At 50.1% G+C, this 21,834-nt stretch overlaps 1 long non-coding RNA gene across 3 annotated transcripts in view; it reads left to right on the forward strand.

The window, feature by feature from the left end:
* LOC140262730 (uncharacterized) overlaps nucleotides 1-21,834 on the forward strand; it is an 89,684-nt gene that overhangs the window by 38,878 nt on the left and 28,972 nt on the right. The window contains exons 1-3 of one of the 3 annotated variants that reach the window (XR_011905857.1): nucleotides 12,323-12,433; nucleotides 17,269-17,388; nucleotides 18,145-18,213. This is a non-coding gene — a long non-coding RNA (uncharacterized lncRNA). Of the gene's footprint in view, nucleotides 1-12,322; nucleotides 12,434-17,268; nucleotides 17,389-18,144; nucleotides 18,803-21,834 lie in introns of those variants that run through there. The other 2 variants (XR_011905856.1, XR_011905858.1) reach the window with 2 other exon arrangements.

The raw sequence follows: 21,834 nt of genomic DNA on the forward strand, positions 1-21,834 counted from the left end.
AGGCTGCTAATGACTAAGTGTTATCACCAGTATCGTTGTTACTCCAAAAGCCCTTCAAACAGCCATTAAGCCATCTGTTTCTCAAGCAGACTTCGGGGTGGTGTTTTACCCTAACTTTCTGCTGTTGTCATTCCAACACAGAGCATCTTTCCATTATCCCATCATCACACATCCCCTGAGATACGTGGCCACCTGCAGAAAGAAACAAAAACCTTTGTGACATCCATCTTTGAGTGTATGGGGGGCAGGTGATGCTCACCCCTTGGCACCATAGGTGTTAGAATAACTGTGTCCCCTGCCCTGCTTACAGGGTCTGCTTTTGCTGGCAAATAGCATCACCCTCCCGCACGTATTCAAACTGCAAAGCATGCTTTTATGACTGTGATTCAGCCAAGCACTTAAAGAAGTGCTTGGAAGTAGTGCGTGCTTGCACGTTTCCTTGACACTGCCTCTATTTGCAAGCAACAACAAGTCTGAAGAGAATAAACAGCGAGGAAGAGGAGAGGGCTGCTCCTGTGGGGCTGCGTTGGATGGGATAGCTCAGTGCCAAGCAGCATTGGGTTCCACCAGTGAGCATCTCCAAAGCAGGAACACAGTGCTGCTCTTCCAGCCAACACCCCCTCCGAAATTCTCCTTGTATCACCCTGCATAAAAAAACAGCCAGACTTTGGGTAGTAGGTTTGGCCCTTATGCTGAATCTCGGCCCCTTCATTGTTAACCAATCAAGCTGGAAAGTGACCATCAGCTCCCACTTTTCCTTGGCTGCCATGGAGGGGCACTGGGAAAGAAGTGAGAGGCTGGGAAGAGTAACAAATATTCACCTGATCTGCAGAGCTCAGGCAGAAGGAGACCAACATTTGCAGTGGGAATGGAAAGGACCCCTTATCCAAGAGCAACCATGGGGTTTGGTGTAGCAGAAAGGGATATGAGGCTCCATGCTGGGAAGCAAACACTGGGCTCTGTTGGCTCCTCTGCTTTGAATCTTCTACCACAATCATTTCTGCACCTTAATAATTGCCCTCAGTCTGTCTGTAAGACACGTGCCCTCCAAAACAAGGCAGGGTTTCCCAAGCAAGAAGCAGACAAAGGCGCACAACGTGTTCATCCAACAGCATACCGAGCAGTTCTGGGAGGGCTCCTCTGGGACAGTGGATGCTTTTTTGCTCCCACAAACTCTTCCAGGAGTCTCTATACTGTCAGATGACTGCTGGCCTTCGAGCTCTTGGCTTTGCATTGCACTTCTGTGTGCATAGGCACAAGGAATTGGGGCTTGCAGAGCTCAGCACCTCTGCAGAGGGTGCAGGTGAGGATGCAGATGGGCTCCGTGCACCTTGAGATCCGGGGTTCCCCAGTGGCTGCACTCACCCCCTGCTGCCTTCTCCACCTGCAGCTCCCCATCACCCCTAATCTACCTTCTGCAAAGATTCCCTCGTATTTGCAAAGCATTAAGAAAAATAAAAAAAGCCCTCTTCTAACTAAGAGCCTGCTTTCCATTCCGGAGATAGGTTATATTCTTCACTGCACACACACGCCTGCATATATTTGAACAAGTTTGATTCAGTATAGCTGACACAAAAACCACTTAGTTGTTTCCCCTACATCATCCTAAGTTAATACTCCTGACAAGCTCCAGGAGGCTTTTCAGCAATTTTTCTGTTTCAGCTCCCTTTGCTTCCTATGCTCTCAGTTTCGCCCCCTCTGTACAATTCCCCATGCCTAAGCAGCTGGCTCTACCCCAGCAATTGGTATCCGAGACTCTCGAAACAAGAAAGAATTGAATGGGTGTCCACGGGTGCACGATGCAATGACCTGAGTCGTCGGATGGATGACATCTGTATGCATTCGTTTTGTGCTCACGGTGCTTTCAAAGGAGATGAGAAATAGGGAGATGGAGAGGTTGGGATGCTCCGCACACCCAGGGTTGGTTTTATCACTGGGGAAAGGTTGGGTTGCGAGCTGAACGGGCTCCAAAGAAACAAGCCCTGGGGAACGATTGCTCATAACATTAAGTTTCCTTCAGCCAAGTACCCTTTCATGGCTGATGTACTAATTGATTGACCCTTTTCCTGCTTTCTGCCATTGTGAGAATGTTTTCCTTCTGTTGGTCTTTTGTGGCTGCTTCTGAAAAGCGGTTCCTTATCGCGGTCCTTCTCTTTGGGCCTCTAAATGTTTATCCTGTGGTTTCATTAGGTTGGTAAATAAACTCTTGCACCTTTTCTGTTCCCTAACGTTGCCTTTAAGTTTAATCTCTCACCAAGTAATTGGGGAAAAGAGGAGGTTAAGTTGGAGGAGTTAGATGGAACAGTGGTGAGGGAAATGACTGTATTTAAATACTTGATTTTAGTTAAATTATCGACTAAACACGATCACAACTTTGACATTCATGGTTCTTAATTGCGAATTTTCTGTATTGGGATGCAAAACCACAGCCTTCATTTGGAACAGGAGAAATGGGGGGCTGGGCATCCCAGTAAGGGGGAAGGACTGGGAAGGGCTGGGAAGGGTTTCCCATCCATCTTTGGAGGATCTGAGATCTCATTCCTATTAAAAACTCACTGAAAAACCCCACTGATTCTCCCAGTTTGATGGGTTTAATAGAAGCCCTGACTCACATGCATAGATTTCTTCCATTGCACTCAACATGGGGAAGAGCAATGGCTATGGGAGACGAGAGCTTCGTGCATCCAGGTTGGGGCAGGTTGTTTCCATGCATTCTGCTTTCCCCTCCCAAGTGTTTCATGCTGGATGGAGCTCCCCATGCAACCACAGCATTGGAGTAGCACAGTGAGCTCCCACATGGCTCCCCCAGCTCTTTAACTCCCTTGGAAATAAGCACAGCTTTGTCAGCAGCCCAAAAAAATAAGAGAGAGGAGAGAGGAGAAAGTCTAGAAAAGGAATGGAAAATAAATTGCCAGCTCCATTCAAATAACAGAGCTGATTTAAATCGGGGAATGAGCTCTCTTGAATTTCTGGGTTGTAATGAGGACAATGCAGAAGTATTGTTCAGAGCCTTTCAAGCAAGCTGTATCCAAACGCTCAATAGAATTAAGCTCCGATCCTGCAGTCACTTACGCCCATGGGTAGCTGGATGTCCTTGCTGAAGACATTATCCAGGCTTTCTTATAGCACTGAGGTGTGCTTCAGCCTTTGAGTAACTGGAGGAAGAAATAGCCCACGTGCAAAGCTGAAGAGAAGGAAGGAGCGTCGGGGATGCTCTGAGACAAGGATGACATGGACTGGTGCAGCAGTGCCCTCCTGCATTCCTCACCCACTCCTTCCCCCACCCCAGGACAGTGCACAGAACTTCCCCTGTTCACCCACAGTCAGTTCCCAGTGTTGTTCTTCTCCTGCTGCTCATCTCATTCAGACGTGCTCCTCATTTCCCAGTGTTTGTTTGCTCTGAGCGCTGGACCCCGCTCGATATTTGCTTTCCCATCCCCGCTATTTGCTCTTATTTCCATGTGTTTAACATATATATTTGTTGTTATCTGCCCAGCAATCACAGCCACTTCCCCTTGCTGCCTTCAGTGATGGGCATTACCATTACCGTGGTTATCCACATCCCACGAGCAATGTAAGGCTCCCTATGGGTCCCTGTGTGGGGCAATGTGCTCTGAGCCCCATCAGACATTGGGGTTTTGCTGCAAGCTGGAGCAGGACATGCAGACAGCAAAGCCACAGCTTCAGGCTTTTGCCTCTGAGATGCAGAAAGGTTTCCATAAAAGCTCAACATCTTAATTCTCTATTTCCCTCAGAAGATGTTTCTCTCCAAGCTGGCTGTTTCCTTCTGTGATTAGCTAGCTTATATCCAGCAACCTAGATCCTCTTTGCAACAGAAACCCCTTCCTGCTCTGCACGCAGGGACTACGTTTGTGCTTGAAGCAGGTGGATGGCACCCATGGGAGGGACCCGGTGCCACTGCTGTGGGTCATCCCCAGTTTGTGCTGGGTCCCTCCATCCCCCAGGCTCAGTTTTGGGTAGCACCGTAAATTCTGGGGCTGAAAAATGGAAATAAGGGAGACGGGAGGTGGAAAAAGACGCAGTAAGTGAGGCACAAATGGGAATTTGAATGCACGGGGTTTGCTCTCCAAAAGAACAGCCTGTTGTTTTGGATCAGGTTTCCCCTTGAGCAAACAATTGTGAAGTCAGCCCGTCCTGCGAAATGAGCTGTCACTCTGTGCCATGAGCCAACGCTATGGATCGCAGCGGGGAGAGACACCTGGGGGGGTGAGCCCTGCTGCTCTGCCCCAGGGTGCAGTGTTTTGGGATAAGGGTATGGTGCATCTTAGCACGCAGCAAGCAGAGCTTGGAAGGCAGCACTCCGTGTTGGCTGCAGGGATGCTCTTGGAGGTGCCAAGCAGCTCTGTGTCTTGCAACCCCCTCAAGGCTCAGCACTGGAAGCATCCCTGCCCTTCACCTGTGCTGCTATAGCAACTGCTGGAGCTGCTGCCGTCCTGCCCAGGGCTGTTTGCTTGGAGCAATGCCCACTTCAGGCACTGCAGTATCACCATCCAGAGGTCTCTGCAGCCCATGAAGCTACAGGGAGGTGTTCCTGCTGCTTGCTGGCAATGGTGCACACATATCCGTCCCACCACGAGTAGACCCAAATGCATTGGCCGTACTCATCCATCACGTTTATGCTCCACACTCCATCCCGATGGATCCCAACACGCTCCGCAGCAGACGCTGTGCAACAGGATCCATCATCTGGTGTGGAAGCACAGCCAGATCCTGCTGGGACAGCTTCATATCCTGCAAAGGGGACAAAAAAGCAGCGGACAAAAAGCATCGTAGCAAAAATTCTGCCGTGCTTTGAGCACTTTCTGGACTTCCCAGTTATGAAGCGCTCAGTGGGCTCAGATGTGGCTGCCACCCAATGCTGCTAATGACTGGATTTAATAGCAGCCATGCGAGTGGCTTTATAACCCCAGCAGTAAGCACTGTGCAGAGAGATTAACTGACTTTGCAAAGAGCTGATAAATATTCTCCAGTTCCCTGTTCTCACTGCTCTGGTGCACCCAATGTTTGGGGAGAGAAAAGAGGAAGATGGGTGCCTTCCTCACCCCATCACCTTGCCCAGTAGACATAGGCTGGATGCTAAGTCAGATGTGTTGATGTTAGAGCCTGGCACCGCTCTGCTTGGCCCTACCACCCCTTGGGGAAGGGGTTCCTCCCCCATCCGCATCTCCTTCCGCTGCCAAAGCCAAACGTGGCTCTTTCCATCCCACAAATGGGACCGTCTGGTAAAATATTTTGCAATGCACTGACAAAGAAAGCACTCTGTCAGAGGGAGATATTATTGATGTTGTTATTATTGCATCTCCCGTCTCCGCTGCAAAGGATGCCTGACCATGCTGACAGCTGCTATTAAGAAAGTTGCACAGGCAGTGTTACTGGGGATGTAATTCTTTCTTGAGCAAAGTTAAACACTAAAAGGGGTTATTTCATGGAGTAAAAGCAAGAGCTGTGAAAAAGTTTCTATGTGACATGTGAACGTAATCACGCTGTGCATTACCCAGGTAGACCTGTTAGCCATTCCCTGAGCACAGCCAGACCCTGCAGTCCCAGCTCTGCAGGTGGGAGAACATCCCCAGCACTCAGGGCAGTGTGGAGGGGGAATAATTCTGCTATAGGGCCCAAACCCAAAGAAAAGGCTATTTCTCCTTGTATGGGAGAAGCTCGCTGTATGGCCTCAGTCCCTTTACAGCTTATGGCATAAAACCAGGAGAAGTGCAGCAGCTCAGGCTGGGTTTGCTCTAAGGCATTAAAATAGATGGGGGGGAAGAAGCAGATGAAGCAAAGCGGAGCGCACATCAAAGTGCAGGCAGTTGCTTGCAGCATCCCTGTGAGCACCTGAAGGGCTTTGGTTGGCACTTGGGTGAGCACAATGCAAAATATGAGGAGCTTGAACAGCACAGATGCCCTTCCAGCATCCTTAGCTGAAGGCAGTGCTGGGAGCTTTGGGCCTTGCAGAACCCCAGCAGGGCTCAGCTTATCATGGGGACCCAGTCTGTGTCCCGGTGTGATATCTCTTGTGGGATCCCAGTTGCCATCCATTAGCAATTTCCACAGTGCTGCCATTTATCCCCGTCGTTTAGGGTTCGTAGGCTATTATTTAGTCTATTTCCAAGATCTTATTGCATTTTTTATTCATAGAGAGGTTAGATTTATATATTGAAGATCAATAAAAGGCTCTATCATGGCTACATTATTAATAAGGACTACATTACATGTAGACAGACAGCCCACTCGATCGGATTTACTTAGCAGATGTGCTTTTTGGGGGCAATTCTGAAAATTTACTACCTGTTCGATCTCTCTTCCTCTCCTTGTGTCTCCCCGGGCTCCCATCCCTCCCTCTTTCTGCACAGGGATAATAGCAGCTTTATTTAGCATTGTGTATCCTCTGTCCCTTCTGATGACACCATTGTTGTTCCATCCTCCAACAGCCCTGAAGCCGGTGTTGGTGCTTTGTGCCATAAGGAGAGCCTTTGGGGGAGGGATTTACCCAAAGCCAAAGGGGGAAGAGGCAGAAAATCTCCACCATTGGGCACCGTGCCCCACGCTGAGCTTTTGGGTGCCAGCATCCCACGGTGCACTCGCTCATAAATCTGATTCTAATCAGTAGCAATTCATTCTAACCACCGTCATTAACGGAGAGTGGGAAAATATTAGCCAGAATAATCAAATCTGATTTTTCTCATGCCGTCTTCTCCTGGGAAACCTGCGAGGCCAAGAGTCGTCTCAGTCAGCTCTATGCCCACCAAAGGATCTGTGCTTTTGAGCAGTCTTGGCTGTCCTGGCTTGCATAACGATGGGATGCACCATGGGAGCATCGAGGTGCCCAACAGACCCTTTGCATCCCATTCTCCACCTGCTCCAAGCACTCTCCATCCCCATGCCTCCAACCAAAGGGGAAAGCAGAGCAGCAGAGCAGCAGAGCAGTGCTGGTTAACACGACAGGGGCTGGCAGAAAGCGTGCAGCAATGCAGTTTGGGTTGAGGGGAGGAAAATCAATAAAACACATGGAGTTCTGCATCCTGACAATGGCTTTTCTTCCCCTGGTGCTTGTAGCATTCAGGAACTCTCCGCTCTCGGCTGTATGAAAAGAGAGCAGAGATGGGTTTACAAATGTTTAATTATCATCCTTGCTGCCCACCTGTAGGTGGGAGGTGTCAGATAAGGGTTACAAGGAAGATGTCTGTGATAACAGCACAATTGCAGTGAGAAGTGCTGCCGTTTATTAACAGAGCATCACCTGTTGGGTTGGTCTTTGCCTTGGTGGAGACCCCCATGGGCTCCCCAGGGTGTCTATGGGCTGTCTGCTCCAACTACAAGCAATTGTGGCACTGCACACCCATCTGGTTTGCACCCATAGGTGTAAAGGATGGGGTGGCCATCCCCACTTCTCTCCTCAGGGAGCAAAAGGAAACTGGAGATGGAGAAAGTTCAGCCCTGCTTTAGAAACAAAATACAGTAAGATAACAATCCGGCTCATTTTTGTTCTCCAATATCTCTCCTTTTTTTCCCCTTCTTTTTCCTATGCAGCAGGGAACAGCCTTCCAAAAGTCCCACGTCGTCCCCATCCACCTCACAAAAAGGCTGTGTGATCAGAATGAAATCAGGTATCTCACCACTTCAAGTACTTTTAATTGCGCCGTTCATTATGCAGCGGGTCGCTGCTTGTTACAGCGATTCTCAGCCATTAAATGGTTTTGGAGGGGATTTTTGTGTTTGGTTTTGGGTGTTTCTTTTTGTTCTCCCAGGAGCCCGTAGCACTTAGAAGTGTGCCATATAATGGTATAATCACCTAAATTAAATGTATCCCTGCTGTACGATGCTTTGTGTCAATGCTACATGAGGAGAATGGAGCCTGCAGCCCCATGGGGACATGGTGACGGCATCCCCAATGGTGACAGTTCTGCATCCCCAATGGTGACAGTTCTGCATCCCCAATGGTGACAGCTCTGCATCTCCAATGGTGACAGCTCTGCATCTCCAATGGTGACAGCTCTGCACTGCTTGGGGACTGCTGGAGGTTGGTGCATTGAGGCTGAGCTCGGAGCTTGCAGAGACACGAAATCAGCTCGTATCAAAGCAAGCTCCGTCGCTTCTCCATTGCCCTCGTGCAAAATCTTGTATCAGCACCAAGGCTGGAAACCCAGCAGGTGTTTTTGAGGCAGAAGAAGAGATGAAAGGCAATATTTGCTGGGGATTTTTGGAATCGTGCTGGCCCCAAGAGCTGGAGATGCTGCAGGATCCTCTGGGCAGAGGGCACAGCATCCCCACCCCCTTCCCATGTGGAGCAGGAGGGTGGGCCAACAGGTTGGAAAGGCATTGGTATGCAAGGAGAGGCCCCGGCAGCCTTTACATCAGAGCCTCACAAAGGCAATTCTCAGCAATTGATATAAAAAGGTGTCAGTTCTGGTTTAAGTACTGTATTACCAGCAAAGATTTATCTGCTTCAAAGGCAGGCCTCGTGCCACCGAGGGAATAAACAGCTCTTCTCCTTATCTCTTTCGCATAGCGCAATATTTTCTCCGTTCGAATTTGGCTCAGAAAAGACTTTTTTTTTCTCTTGCACTTGGCCGTTGGCATATTGTAATTTAGAACAAGATGTGATGCCCCCCTGGGGGTCTCATGGTGCTGGGGGGCATAGAGGTGGGGCAGGAGGGGTCCATGCAGGATGGGGGACCCGGGTGGGTATCAGGAGCATCTTCCCTATGTGCCGACGTTTGGCACTGGGAGCAAAGAGCAACAAGCAGCCCTTGGCCAAGCACCAGCCCCAAGTGATGCCACCACTGTGCACTGCGCTGCCTTTCCCCAACCATTCCAGCTTTTAAAATTACACCTCTAAACATATTTACACGGGGCCACATATATTTTACATGCCTGCACAATGCGTTTTATGAAGCATATAAAAAAAACAGATAGAAATTATCTGTTTCTCCTGTAGAGCTTGTCTCCTTGTTGGGGGGAAAGATAACAAGGACCTATTTCATTTTGCTGTTTGCTGCAGGACGCCGTGCAATAAATTGAGAAGCGAAGTTGTGAAAAATGCTCCTTTTTCTTCTTTTTCCTTCCCCCCTCCTTTTTTAATGCCATTCTAAGCTGGAAAGATCTAGCAAACGGAAAACATTATTTGCAGGCTATCAGCCCGGAGTCCCTTTTGCTCCCCTCTCTTGTTTGCTCACTGAAATGAATGGGCTTTTTTGGCAGCGAGGATCACGGTGTTAATCGGAACTAAAGAGCGCGGTGTTTGCGAAGAATCAAGGATCCTCCCCTTTGCAAACTCTGTGGAATGGCTCTGCAGGTATTTGGGTACAATTGAGCTCAAACAGAAGCGAGGCCCGCAGACGGGCAGCTCCGCTCTCCATCCATTGCTCAGTGCAGATGTTTCCTTGTCTGCCTCATTCACACAGATGGGTGGCTGGAGAAAGAGCGGGGCAGGTGGGGGGCAGCAAGCAGGGCTTCACCTTGCATAAACCCCTCATTATTCACATCCAAAGCAGTCAGGTGAATGGAGACATCGAGCTGTGCAATCGCAGGAGTGCTCAGGAGTTAATTAGTCACCTTGCTGGGCAGTGGAAGGAGCCCTATGGGGCTTGGGGTGGAGGTGTAGGACGGCTCCAGCACGACGATGCGTTGGGTTGTTATGGATTCTGCTTTATGTGCTTGCAAAAGAAAAAAAAGCCTTGTCTACACTATGGGAGGGTTTACAAGCAAATAAATCTGGTGATAGCGTGAGCTGAAAAACATCAGGACCAGGCGTTTGTGCCCGGATCCAGCTTTACTCTGCTGGCCATTAAACTTCCCGTCTGCACGCGGTGCTCCAGAGCGGTTTATGAGCACTTGAAGTGGCTGAAGCAGAGTGAGGAGCGTTCTTGCTTTCCTGTATCCATCTTTGGAGAGGACAAAGAGCCCAGCTATCTCCTGGGGATGCCAGGCTGGTTGTGCAGTGCTTTGGGAAAGCCCTGGTGTTGCCATGGCCAGCTCTGTGCCCAGTGGATATGAGCAGCGTCACACCTGCAGTGGTTTCACACCAAAGCACACGTGGGTTGCTCTGCATGCAGCCACCTGTGTGTCAGAAGCCATTGGTCACTAGGAATGCTATGGATTCATGCATCACTGTCAGGGCCCCACTTAGCCAAACCGGCTGGCTCCTTTCCATGCAATTACAATGCAGACACTTGAGCTGCAAGCAGCCGGGCCGGGCTCCTGCATACAGATCAACACAGGGTGTTAAAAGCAAAGCAAAACCCTGGAGCTTGCACCAAAGAACAGCAGGCCCTGCTGCTCTCCTCCCCATCCCGTGCCTATTACAAACCATGGCAGGTGGAGGTTCCTCCAGCCTACCCAAGTATTTGGCCACCGGCTACCAGCGGCAGGAAAACTTTGGGATTTATTCATGGCCACCTGTCAGCGGCTGTCATTTCCCACTCTGAGCTATAGCCTGAAGTTTGCCGTTCTATAAATCAGCTCCTCTTGGACATAATAACTCTTCTTTATAGGCTCTTTCCCCTCCATAAATAAACCTCATTCCATATGTATATGCTGCGAATGGCGAGCCCTGATTTGCAGCTCTCTGCTGGCACTGGGGGCTTTTCACCAGTAGGTCTCCAGTGGCTGCGGTGGAGAGATGGGAGATGAGGGGGGCTCATTCTTACCCTTGTTCAATGAGAGGAACCACCAAATGGGGGATTCAGCATCTGCTGAAGGTGGGAGCAATGCAGATCTACAGCACAGTGTCCCTCCACTGGGAGAGTACTGGGAGTGGGGGATCAGCCCAACCCCAGACAAAGAGATCAGTTCAGCCACAGCAGCTGAGCAGTTTCCGCGCCCTGCTGTCCACATGAAGAATGGAGCCCTCTCTGCTGGTCCTCGGGCTGGTATTTTCATGGCAGATTAACAGGAAGAAGGTCTAGAGGTGCAAGCTGAGTGGTTATTTTTTCCCTTAGAGAGACTGCAGAGCTTCACGCTGGCGGTTGTATTCAGGTTTTCCAAGCAGCACCCACCCCCAAGCCCAATTTTCTACTGCAAAGACACCAAACTCAATGGCAGGGGGGACCGAGCACCTGGAGCATGCCGTGGCATGGCACACTGGGGTGACTTCAGTCTCTTTTTGGTTGGAGATCCTCATTTGTGCAGCAAATGGGGACTGCAAGGCTGGGGATGAAGGGTTCTGCATGGGGAAGGAACTTGCACGCGGCTCCCGGCCTCTGGGATCGTTCATGCATTATCTGCCTCTTGACTATTAACAAAGCTGTTGGCTGCTGAGTATTACTCAGAAACCGTAATGCAGACTGATCAATAGTGCTCTCAGCCATGCCTGGAGCTGCCCAGCAAAACCATCCCAAAACACGGGGTGGGCTTCCCAGCCCCAAACCCACCAGTGCAAGGAGATGACTGTTGACTGAGGATGGTGAACTTCCATTGGATGTGCCAGCACTGCCTCCAAACCAGGTGTCCTCCTTAGCAAAAGGGCCCCAGCTATTCCCTTCCTGCTGCTGATGTGGGTTCATGGGATGCTCACAATGTGGGTTTATGGGATGCTCACGGTGACAACCACACAACACCAGAGAACATCGTGATGCTGCTCCTCATTTACATCCATGATCCCCACTTCATGGAAAGCATGGCCGATGCAATCCAAGCCCAAGGCGATTTATACCGGCGTGGCAAAAAACGTACGCCATAAATCATCTTCAGAGCAGAAGGATTTCAGCCTGCCTGTCCTAGATCAAGCTGCGTCCTTGTCAGTCTTCAGCTGGAGAGGAAATAAATCCCCCTCTCCTGGCTTTTTCCTGCTCATAAACCAGCACTTGGGTGAATCCAAGCCCTGAATTTCCTTGGGCTCGCCATGGTGAAATAGCCATAGAAACAGAAACAGAGAAACTGAGGCAGGGACAGAGAGACATGGGGAGGTCCCACGTTGCTGGAAGGGAGCTTTGAGGGAGAGGAAATGCTGCACGTTGCAAATCCCCTTCGTCACACATCAGCTTGCACAGCAAGAGCCCATGCAGGGGGCACTGGGTACATGTGGGACAGAGAAATGCAGAGCGTTGTTGGGTTGTGGCACAAGAAGGGGCTTCATGTCACCCCCCAGCAGGGTCCTCCCTTGTCTTCTATCCCCAGAGCTCCGTCTCAGGGTGAACAAATCCATCCACAGCTAGAAATCGATTTCCTAAGTATGTGATATGCACACAAAGCCCAACATGGACAAAATACATCAGTGTGGAGCTGGGGGGGGATTGGGGGGAGGAACAGCTGTGCTTCTTTCCTACCCCTCTCCCCTCAAAGCTTCTGTACAAATACAATGGCACTGAAATCCAACTAATTAGGCGGCGGTGCTAAACGAACGTCTTATTTAAGGATGGCTCAGCAGTGAGACACAATCTAATCAGGACGAAGCAGGAAATGTAGCAGTTTCCAGGTGAGTAAGCTGAAATGCTGAAGTCATTGCATGAAAGGGAAGGGGGTGGGGGGGGGGTGGGGGGAAGAGAAAAAAGCAAACAGGGCTGGAAATGACAAGGGAAGGAAAAGAGAGGAATCAGCTACATGGGCAGAGCAATAGCAACACATTGCCATCATTATTCCTGAGCGGCAAGCGCAGCAAAAAGAATGAGGGGGAAACATGGAATTAAATCAAATATGATTACTGAGCAAATAGAAAAGGAGCAGTGAGGGTGGGTGGTTTTGTTTTTATGGTTGGATGGGTTGTTCTTTTTTGCAGCGTGTGTTTGGGATGGAGGTGTCTGCTGCAGGGATGTGAATGTGCCTCAGTTTCCCCATCCCAGCTCAGGCAGGCCCTGCAGGTAGAGAACCAGCATTGGAAGCAGGTGGGAGCTGTTACCTGAAAGCATGCTTTGATCCCATTTCCATGCAAATTCAGCAGTAATAAAGAGCAAGGAAATGCAACACAGCTACTGGGGCATAACTGCTTCTGAATAGATTGCTTTTTCTGGGGGGGGGGAGTGTAGCAGAAATGCTGCATCGTGGCTTGAGGCAGTGATGGAGCACCTGGTGGGAAGGCAAGGCCAACTCAGTGGAGCTCAGCTGCATGCCATGCAATGCAATGCACCTGATTGACCTGATCCATCCCTTCCCAGCCCTCATTTAAGGGTTGGAGGTGGAAGAAAGGCCCTTTCCTTGTATACTTGAGGCCTTCTGAAGGTAAGCAGCTTCTTTATTTCTGTGCCCATGGCTGCTGAACTCAAGCAAATCCTCACTTGTTGCATCCTGGAACCTCATTGCTGTCCTTGCTGTGCTCCTATCCCTATATCTCAGCATGTGTGTCCTTGGGAGTTACGAGCTGCAGGGACCTGTGTGGGTCCTGGGAAGTATCCTTTGTGCTCTGGTTTGTGCTGGTTGAGCTCTGTTACTTTATTCTGGTTGTACTCATCCATTCAACGCCAGGTTCAGGAGTGTTTTAGCTCTCACACCATCCGTGCCACCAGCACAGTGCATCACCCAGAGCATCCTGCTGATGGGTTCTTAGCTGGATGACCACCAGGATGAGGCAAAGGGGCCATGAAAACATCCCTGCTGTAATCCAAGGTGTAATGCACAGCTGCTTTGGGTGCATGGACCCACTAAGGGGTGGTGATGGGGCTCTTGGGGGGCGAGGTGTTGGAGAGGAACCAGGCACCTGCAATTTCCATTTGCTTTCCTATAAGGTTTGCACTGAGGCTCCCGGAAAAGCCCTTTCACTCTGCTCCTGTTTTGCAGCTCTGCTGTCCCCCCAAAGCACTGTGCAGCCGCAGTCCGCATCCCCATTGCAGCAGAGCATGGAAGAGAAGCACGCAACGCCATCCTTCCTGTTGCACACCTCCCTGCTTGGATAGAATGGGCTTTAAATCCTCAGCCCTCCCCCCTCTGAGCAGGAGCCCCGAGCAGAGATCCCACAGCCCTCCCTGCTTTGTGAAGGTCACTCCTGCCCTGTGCTCCTCAGACGTGCTGAGTCTCCACCTCATTTCCTATGCATTGAACTTCCCAGACCTGCAGGACTCTCCGACAGCAAGGCATGAGGATTTGACCATTATTTTTCTCTTGCTTTCTCCCTGCATCTCTCTCTCTCTCTCTCTTCAAGAGAGGATTATGGGTTGCACCTATTAATTTTAGTCCTGAAGCAGCAAGTGGAACTTTGCTGAGTGTTTTACAACCTGCTTTCTCCCGAGTCTCTTCTCTGTGCCCTTCCTGGGAGCAAAGGAGAAAGCCATGCTATAAGGCATGGGAGGGTTGTGCTGCATCTGCATCCAGGTTAAGGATGCCGAGGAACCCCGTAGCAATGCATCACCCTCTTTGTGTTTGCATTTGCAAAACTGCAGCATTGCAACTTGGTGGTAGCAGCAGCCAAACCTCCCTCCCCCACCCCCCATTCACTTCCATTCATGCACAAGGAGAAAGGCAAGGAAAGGCCACAGGTTTGTTTGGCTTTTGGTGCATCTTGCAGCAGAAACCAGGCAGTGCTGTCGCCCCCCCCCCCCAAATGCTACACTTGCTTTTTGGGGGGGAGGGAGGGGATATCAGATAGGGTTTCAGCTGTGATTAAAATGTGTGGTGTGAGGTGGGGATGTCATAAACCCAGTGGTGATGGATGGATTTCAATCCCCAACTTTTACACCCCAAGTCCTGAGCCACTCCAGCAGCGAGCACAGCCATGCAGGGAAGGTTTTATGGAGCATAAAGGCACAGGCTGCCATAAAACTGGGGGAGTGGGAGGGAAGCCAGCCCTGCTTAGGAGGCAGCGTGGGCATGAATGCGTGGTGCTATGGGGGTGATTTCCAGCAGTGCTCTGGCAAACAAAACTGGGCACTGCCGTTGTCAGATCTGGGGTGTTTTTAACCATAACCGAGATGGAGAGCGGTGAGCGTCAAAGTGGCGTTCAGTGGGTTTTAATTGATCTCATTCTTTTTTTACTATAAATAACCAAAAGACTTGAGCCTAAATGGGCAAAACCCATGGTATTGATGGCTTGCAACAGACACAAGATGAATTGAACCCTCCGTCCGCCAGCATCCCTCTTGCAACAGGGGGAAACGCCGACGCCATAAATTCCTTAGGACAGGATTGCTATGCAGTGGCATAATACATCTTCTATTCAATCTTTTATACATTATGTTTTGTCCTGCAGTTCGGTCGAAATATTTATGGACTGGGAGATGCTCTTTGAAGAAGTATCGGCCCTCAGGGCCCTTCCTGCTAGCTCTGCTTGGTGGCCTTGGGTTATTCAAAGGGCTCTGCTGCATGGGGTAGGAACTAGAGGTTGCATAACTGCTAATAGTCAGCATTCATTGGTTTGGGTTTTGTTTCTGACCCTGAGGATGCCTGGAGCAATCGGCCTTGCCTCTCTGCTCCTGTTTCCCCTCCCCCCCCCCCCCCCCCCCCCAAGGAAATAGATGCATGGTGCACGATGCTAAGGCAGCAGCATGTCTGCTGCGCAAAGCTGGTGGGGGATTTGCAAAGCTGCTTTTGCTGGGTTTCTTCAATGGGGAAAAGCACCAAGGAAATGCACTTTAAATAGGTAAACAAAGAGAGGAATTCTCCCAAATCATAACTTCCTTTCATGTGGCTCTGCCTTAAGGCTTCTGGCTGGTGAAATTAAAGAAATACAATTAAACTGGAGCTGGCTCCCTGGTGCCTCTGAGCAAACAAAGGGGAAAAAAAAAAAAAATACTACCAGCACACGTGGCCAGACTACCAGAAAAAGCACCCACAACTTTGCTGCTTTAATTTAAGCTTCTATTCACATTGCTGTCAGCATCCAGGAACTGCTCCCATCTGCTGCTACTCGAGAGCCGCGTATGAAGTGTGCTGGCAGAGCTCACCTCCATCCATCCCTCATGGGCAGGTGCCAGCGAGCTAAAAATACAGCCAGAAGTGACCCTTTTCTTGGCAGCCTCTGGGAAGCCTGAAGGCAGCAGCAAGCCAGGCTCTGGCGTGGAGCAACTCTGAGTTGTTTTCAATGGGGAAGTGCTTTTTGATCGTAGACTTTCTGGTTAGGGCAAGTCTGGTTGGTTACGGAAGTGTCCTGTTGGCCGTGTTGCTGCATTGGTGCAATTCCAGCAAGGCTTGTTCCGCTGGAGCATCTCAGCCGTGCATCCCATGCATTTCAGCAGCTGCTGGTCCCTGTGGTCTTGGGCAAGCTGCACCAAGGAGGGGGAGCAGCAAACAGAGAGCTTGGAAGCCATCTCCCTGCCTTCTGGAGAGGGCTTTATCTCATTAAAACAAACGAGCAGATGACTGCTGCCTGTGTCGGCAGGGGGACTGAGCTTCATGATTACACTTTATAAACCCCAAGCTGTTTACTGCCTTAGCAGATAAGTTGAGCTTTTAAGAGGAGGAGATACAGTCTGGGGTTTGCACATTTAATAGACTCCTTGCGTGTGCATGCGGCTGTGTGATAACACCCCAAGCCCAACTGCACGTGAGGCTGCAGCATGGCAGGGCTTCGCTTCCAGGGCTTCTCTCCTCACCACCAGATGTAATGGATGCGCAGAACGTAAAGCACATCTTAATCAATGTGAGAGATTCTGCTTAAAACCCAATGATTTTGATCTGGAGCCTGACAGCGTGGTAATTTATATGCAGCTCAGCATAACCAAAGAGCTTGTTATGCAAACACAGACCACTGATTTGACAAATCTCCTGGAAACAGAATTAATGTCTGTATTCTGCGAAAAGATGTAATTTATTTTAATATTTTAAAGAGGGAAAATTATATATGCGTATGTATAAATAGAGCTAAATAGGAATAAACACATATGCAGACGTATATATTTACAAACACGCGTTGCAAGGCGCGAACAGCAAGGGTGAATGGATGGCCGGCTCTTTAGTGGCTGTGGATCATTGTATTTCGACTGCTGTCAATGGGATTATGGTGATTTACACCCGTCTCAGATGCAGCCAGGAGCAGGCAGTTAATTAGATCCATATCAATAACCTGGCTCTTGCAAAACACGGAGTAGGGACCGTCTGTGCGCCATGTTGCTGCAGGCGTTGTGCCGCTGCGCTCAACAGTGCGATGCTGGGTTGGAAAGGGGCTTTGTGGTGTTGGGTTGGAAGTGACCTCATGAAGTTGGATGGGAAACAACCTCCAGACCAACAGCTTATTGATGTGTAGCGATAGTACTGGTGTAACGTTCTGCTTGTCTTTTTCATGCAGGCTGTGCTTTATTTATGGCGGTGAGGTAGGAAGCAAAGCCTGCATAATTGAGGTTGTGATGGAACGAAATGTATGTGAGAAATTTCCTAATTTGATTTCAGGCTCCTCATCCTTCCATCTATTTGTCTTTTCCGTATGGATGCATCCATTCCTCCATCACTCTGTTGCTTCAGAGGCTCCCACTTCTGCAGGATCCACTCGTGGAGGAGGCAGAAATGCTGGTAAGGGTGGGAAGGAAAGCTCCTGTGAGAATCTGAGCATGGAAATGGGGGAGAGGGAGCTGGAGAAAGGAATAAACACCACTGCAAAGTGAGCGTGGGTTGGTTGGGCTGGGTTGATGGGTAGGGCTGGGTTGGTGGTGTAGGGCTGGGTTGGTGGGTAGGGCTGAGGGATCTTATAGGACTTCTCCAACCTTAAGGATTCTGTGATTTCATGGTTCTGTGATACTGAGAAAGAGGATTAATGCAAAGCTGGGGGTCATCAATGCAGGAGCACTCACCATTGGGAATACCAAATCGATCAGCAGTCATTGATCCCATGCTTCATGACCTGAGCCTTATCTCACCCTTCTCCCCACCTCACCCATGTCTTTAAGTGAGCAGCCCCCTCCTCTCCTGCAGCACAGCCCCCCAGTGCTTTTGCCCTCTATGTGTGTGTGCAGCCTCCTGTAGGCAGTGCAGTCCCCATACTGAGCAAGCAGGAGAGGCTGTAGGAAACTAATTAAGAATTCTGTCCTCCTTTTGCCTCAAAGATGCTATGCAAAACCAAAGCCTATTGAATGTTCAGGCAGAATTCTTATTAATTTTATGGGGGAGATAGGAGAATAATTGCCTGGAAACCCGGTTTAAAGAATGGAAACGGACTGTCTCTTCTTTCTTACTTAATTTGTATTGACTTCTTCATTTTTATTTTTGGGAGCTGAAATTGTGGAGTGTGACTTTCAATGCTTTAAAACGTGTATTATATCCCCACTTAAGGAGCTGCTGTGAAGTGGGCTGGATGAGAGAAGATGCAGCGTGCTGAATGCCAGCAGAAGAGTAACAGCGGTAAGGAGGGCAGATGTCAGGGCTGGTGCTGCTCCGTGGCTGTGAGGCTCTGAGCTGCTTTGGAATGGCTTTTGCCAGCTCAGGTGTGCGGGGCAGTTGCATCACCTGTGTGTGTGCCCACCTGTGTGTGCATCTCCCTGAGTTCCTTGCAGAGGGATGAGAAACTCATAGGCAGGGCAGGGAGAGAGGAATGCACAGCACAAAGCATGAAGGATGGGGAGATTTGGAGAGGCTCAGCACCCTTCCCTTTGCGTTGCAGCCACAATCTACACCCCAGGTCCTGTTACCCAGTGCTGCCCTGCACTGCAGGCTATGCCCAGGGCAGAGGGGTGGCAGCAGGGCAAGATTTGGGGTGCTACACCCCCAGCCCTGTATAGGAGTCATACAGCAACCCCACTCCTCTGTGCTCAGACATTGGAAGTGACCTTTAAATGTCATTTCCAAATGCCAGCCCCAGCTAAGTGGCTACAGAATGCCTTGATGGGGAGCAATGGGCCTGATCTGCTCACCTCCTTTTGGTAGCAAGGCAGAATGGCCACGTTGACCTGCCCCACGTTGGGGATGCAACTGGAACACCCCGTCCCCATATCCTCACGTGCAGAATGAGAGCTGTGCTGCAGGTCACGGCTCATTGCACGCAGGCAGTTTTGCTTTCTCCCCTTTGCATTTGCACACATTAGCCAACACGGTAATGAGTTTCCGTATGGGAGCTCAAGTGTGGCAAAGAAAGGGCTTGCAGCAAACACGGACCTCAGCTGAGCTGCTGTTTTCCTGCACTCTGCAGCTCCTCCTTGGCCTGGCTTCCACCCCAGCATCCCACTGAGGACCTGGGGCTGCAGGTGATGCTCACTGGGTTGAGAAGGGGGCAGCAGTTTGGGTCACTGGCTTTGTGTAGAGATGGAGGTTCCCATGGTGCAGAAATCGAGGCTTCCCTGGCATGGGAATAGGATTCCAATGGTGCAGAAATAGGGTTCCAGTGGTGCAGAAATCGGGGCTTCTCTTGTGCAGAAGCTGGTAATTCAATGGTGTGAATATTAGGGCTCCAACAGTGCAGAAATGGGGGCTCTTGTGGTACCACAAGGAGTCAAGCCCCTCTTTCTGTCACACAACGCGATTTGCCCTGCTTCTTAAATGCTATTAATTAGTTCAAAAGAAATAGTAGGCTTAAGAAAAACAAAATACCCTCAGCTCACTATTGTGGTTCTGATGCCTCACAGTGTTTCTTCCACACTCCTGAGCGTGTGCCTTGAGTTAGACCTGGCCAGCAACCAGGGGAGAAGAAAATCACACACGGTTTTGCTTCCCATTGATTGGAGGCGAGGGTGAACACACATGGGTTGCTCAGCACCAACCCAGGCACCCACTGCAGGGTAAACCCACCCAATGCTGTCATCAAATGGAATACAAAGAGCCCGTGCTGCAATCAGTGCCTTGCTGGGGCTGTCAGCAGTACCCGGAGTGAGATAGCTATCCAGAGGAAGGCGAAAGGCTTTGGCTACACAAATTGTATTTCCCTAGGCAGCAGATTAATTAAAACTATCAAGTGTTCCCAGCTTTTTGAAATTAACTTTGAAAGTGTTTGGATAAAGAAGAAAAAAAAAATGGGGAATTAAAGGAGGAAAAAAAAAAGAAGGTTGAACGTTTTCTTTTCTGTTCCTCTCTTTTGAGTACAAGGAAAGAGTGGGGGGGGAAAGAAGGCAGATTTTCTCCCCTCCTCAGCACATTCACATCACAGGGAAGAGCACAGCCCATGGGAGCAGAGCTGTGCTTCAATGCGATGCTGTGTGCTCAGAGCAGAGTTCAGGCTGTGCTTGCCTGGTATTGGGGTTCTGCAGGGTTGGGAAGGGCTGTGTGGGTTCCCCAAGGGGTTCCCCTGGTTTTCACTTAATCCCTGTCTGTCGTTGTGGTCCCATTTGAGGGCTGGTGATGCTGTTCAAGCATGGGGATCATGGATGGAGAGTGGAGAAAGCCCCAATGTTCTCATTGTCATTGCAACCCACAGCAGCCGGATTCTGGCTGTTCTGTCCCACTGTGGTCCCCATGTGAGTGCAAGGTGAGGCCTCATCAATAGTGCAGCAGATTGTCCTGCAGAGGCAGAAAGCGATGCAAGGGATGCAGGTGATGCATTGCAACGCGTGCAATGCAGGTGATGCATTGAAGTGCATGCAATGCAGGTGATGCATTGCAACGCATGCAATGCAGGTGATGCATTGCAACGCATGCAATGCGGGTGATGCATTGAAATGCATGCAATGCGGGTGATGCATTGCAACGCATGCAATGCAGGTGATGCCCTGGCAGAGCAGAATGCAGCAGCTGTGGTCGGATGCTCTGTGTGGCATAGAAAGCAATGGGGTGGATTTTCAGTGAGCATCTGAAGGAGGATGGGATCTCCAGCATGTCTGTGCTCATGTATAATAGAAACAGCTGGGGAGAGGCAAGGAGATGCACTGACAACACCTGATATAAACCAGAGGTGATAGAGAAATAAAATGGGGGGGGGGTGGGTAAAATCCCCACCCAACAGCCCGTGTACAAGACATTAGGGGCAATCAGGGAGAATCATGCTCAGTGCCAGATGAAGAGGCTGTGCCGAATATACAGGAGCCGACTGCCTGCGGGGATGGCTCTGTGTGATCTAAGAGAGCAATCGGAGCGACGGAGCCTCGCTCCCCTGTGGATGGGGGTTTATTTCTCAGCAGGTTTGGTGGTGCTGTAGGTAAATTATGCTTTGTCGTGCTTCCTCGGGTCTTATTTCATGGCCCAGTGATGATTGTGCTACTGATCTTCCAACGGGGGGTTGTTGTGGGATGGAGAGACCTTAATAAATAAGGATGTGGAAACCTTCCAGGAGAGACAATGGTTAAGCACACAGTATAGGCAGTCTGTCCTATGGAACATAGGGTGAAATAGAGGTGTCCTGCCCTCTTGGAGATGGTCCCAAGCTGTTCCTCCAGCATATACACACATACACATACCCGTGTTTTGCCCTATTCCATTCCAGGAGCTAATATAAACAAGCCAGGAGCAGCAGAAGCAGATCTGGGATCCCAAAGGGTCCTGGATCAAACCTAATTACTCTTCAAATGACTTCTAAGCAGCTCTCCCTCCCTGCTCCTTGGCTCTGAGGTTGCAATGCTGTTGATTCTGGGATGCTGAAGCGGAAACAGTGGCTCCATCCTTATTTCTTTCCTCCCCCCCCCCCCCCCTTATTATGGAGGCAATAAGGACAAGGTGGTGGCACAGGGACTGAGCCCGTGAGGCTGGCCCTGCTCAGCACCAGTTGTAAAACACAACGTTAACACAAAGCCCGCTCGGGCGCTTTTCTCTCGATTACCTCGGAATTATAATTACACTGGCCCTTAATATCCCCACATCCAAGTAATTACAGCCGACTTACAGCCTCCGGCCGCGTCTGATATTAACTTTTAATCACCTGGCTTCTATGCTGGGGAAGGGATGGTGGTGCTGAGTGGGGTTTTGTGCTCTCAGCATCCCCTGTGCCCCCCCATATCAGGAATAGTGTGGTGTGGGGCAACATGCCATGCCTGCTGTCCCCATGGCGTCACACTAAGCAGCTCCGGTGCTTAAATCCAGTGCTCTGGGGAGAGATGGCAGCCC

The sequence above is a fragment of the Excalfactoria chinensis genome, chromosome 25, assembly GCF_039878825.1.
Source record: "Excalfactoria chinensis isolate bCotChi1 chromosome 25, bCotChi1.hap2, whole genome shotgun sequence".
Classification (NCBI taxonomy): domain Eukaryota; kingdom Metazoa; phylum Chordata; class Aves; order Galliformes; family Phasianidae; genus Excalfactoria; species Excalfactoria chinensis.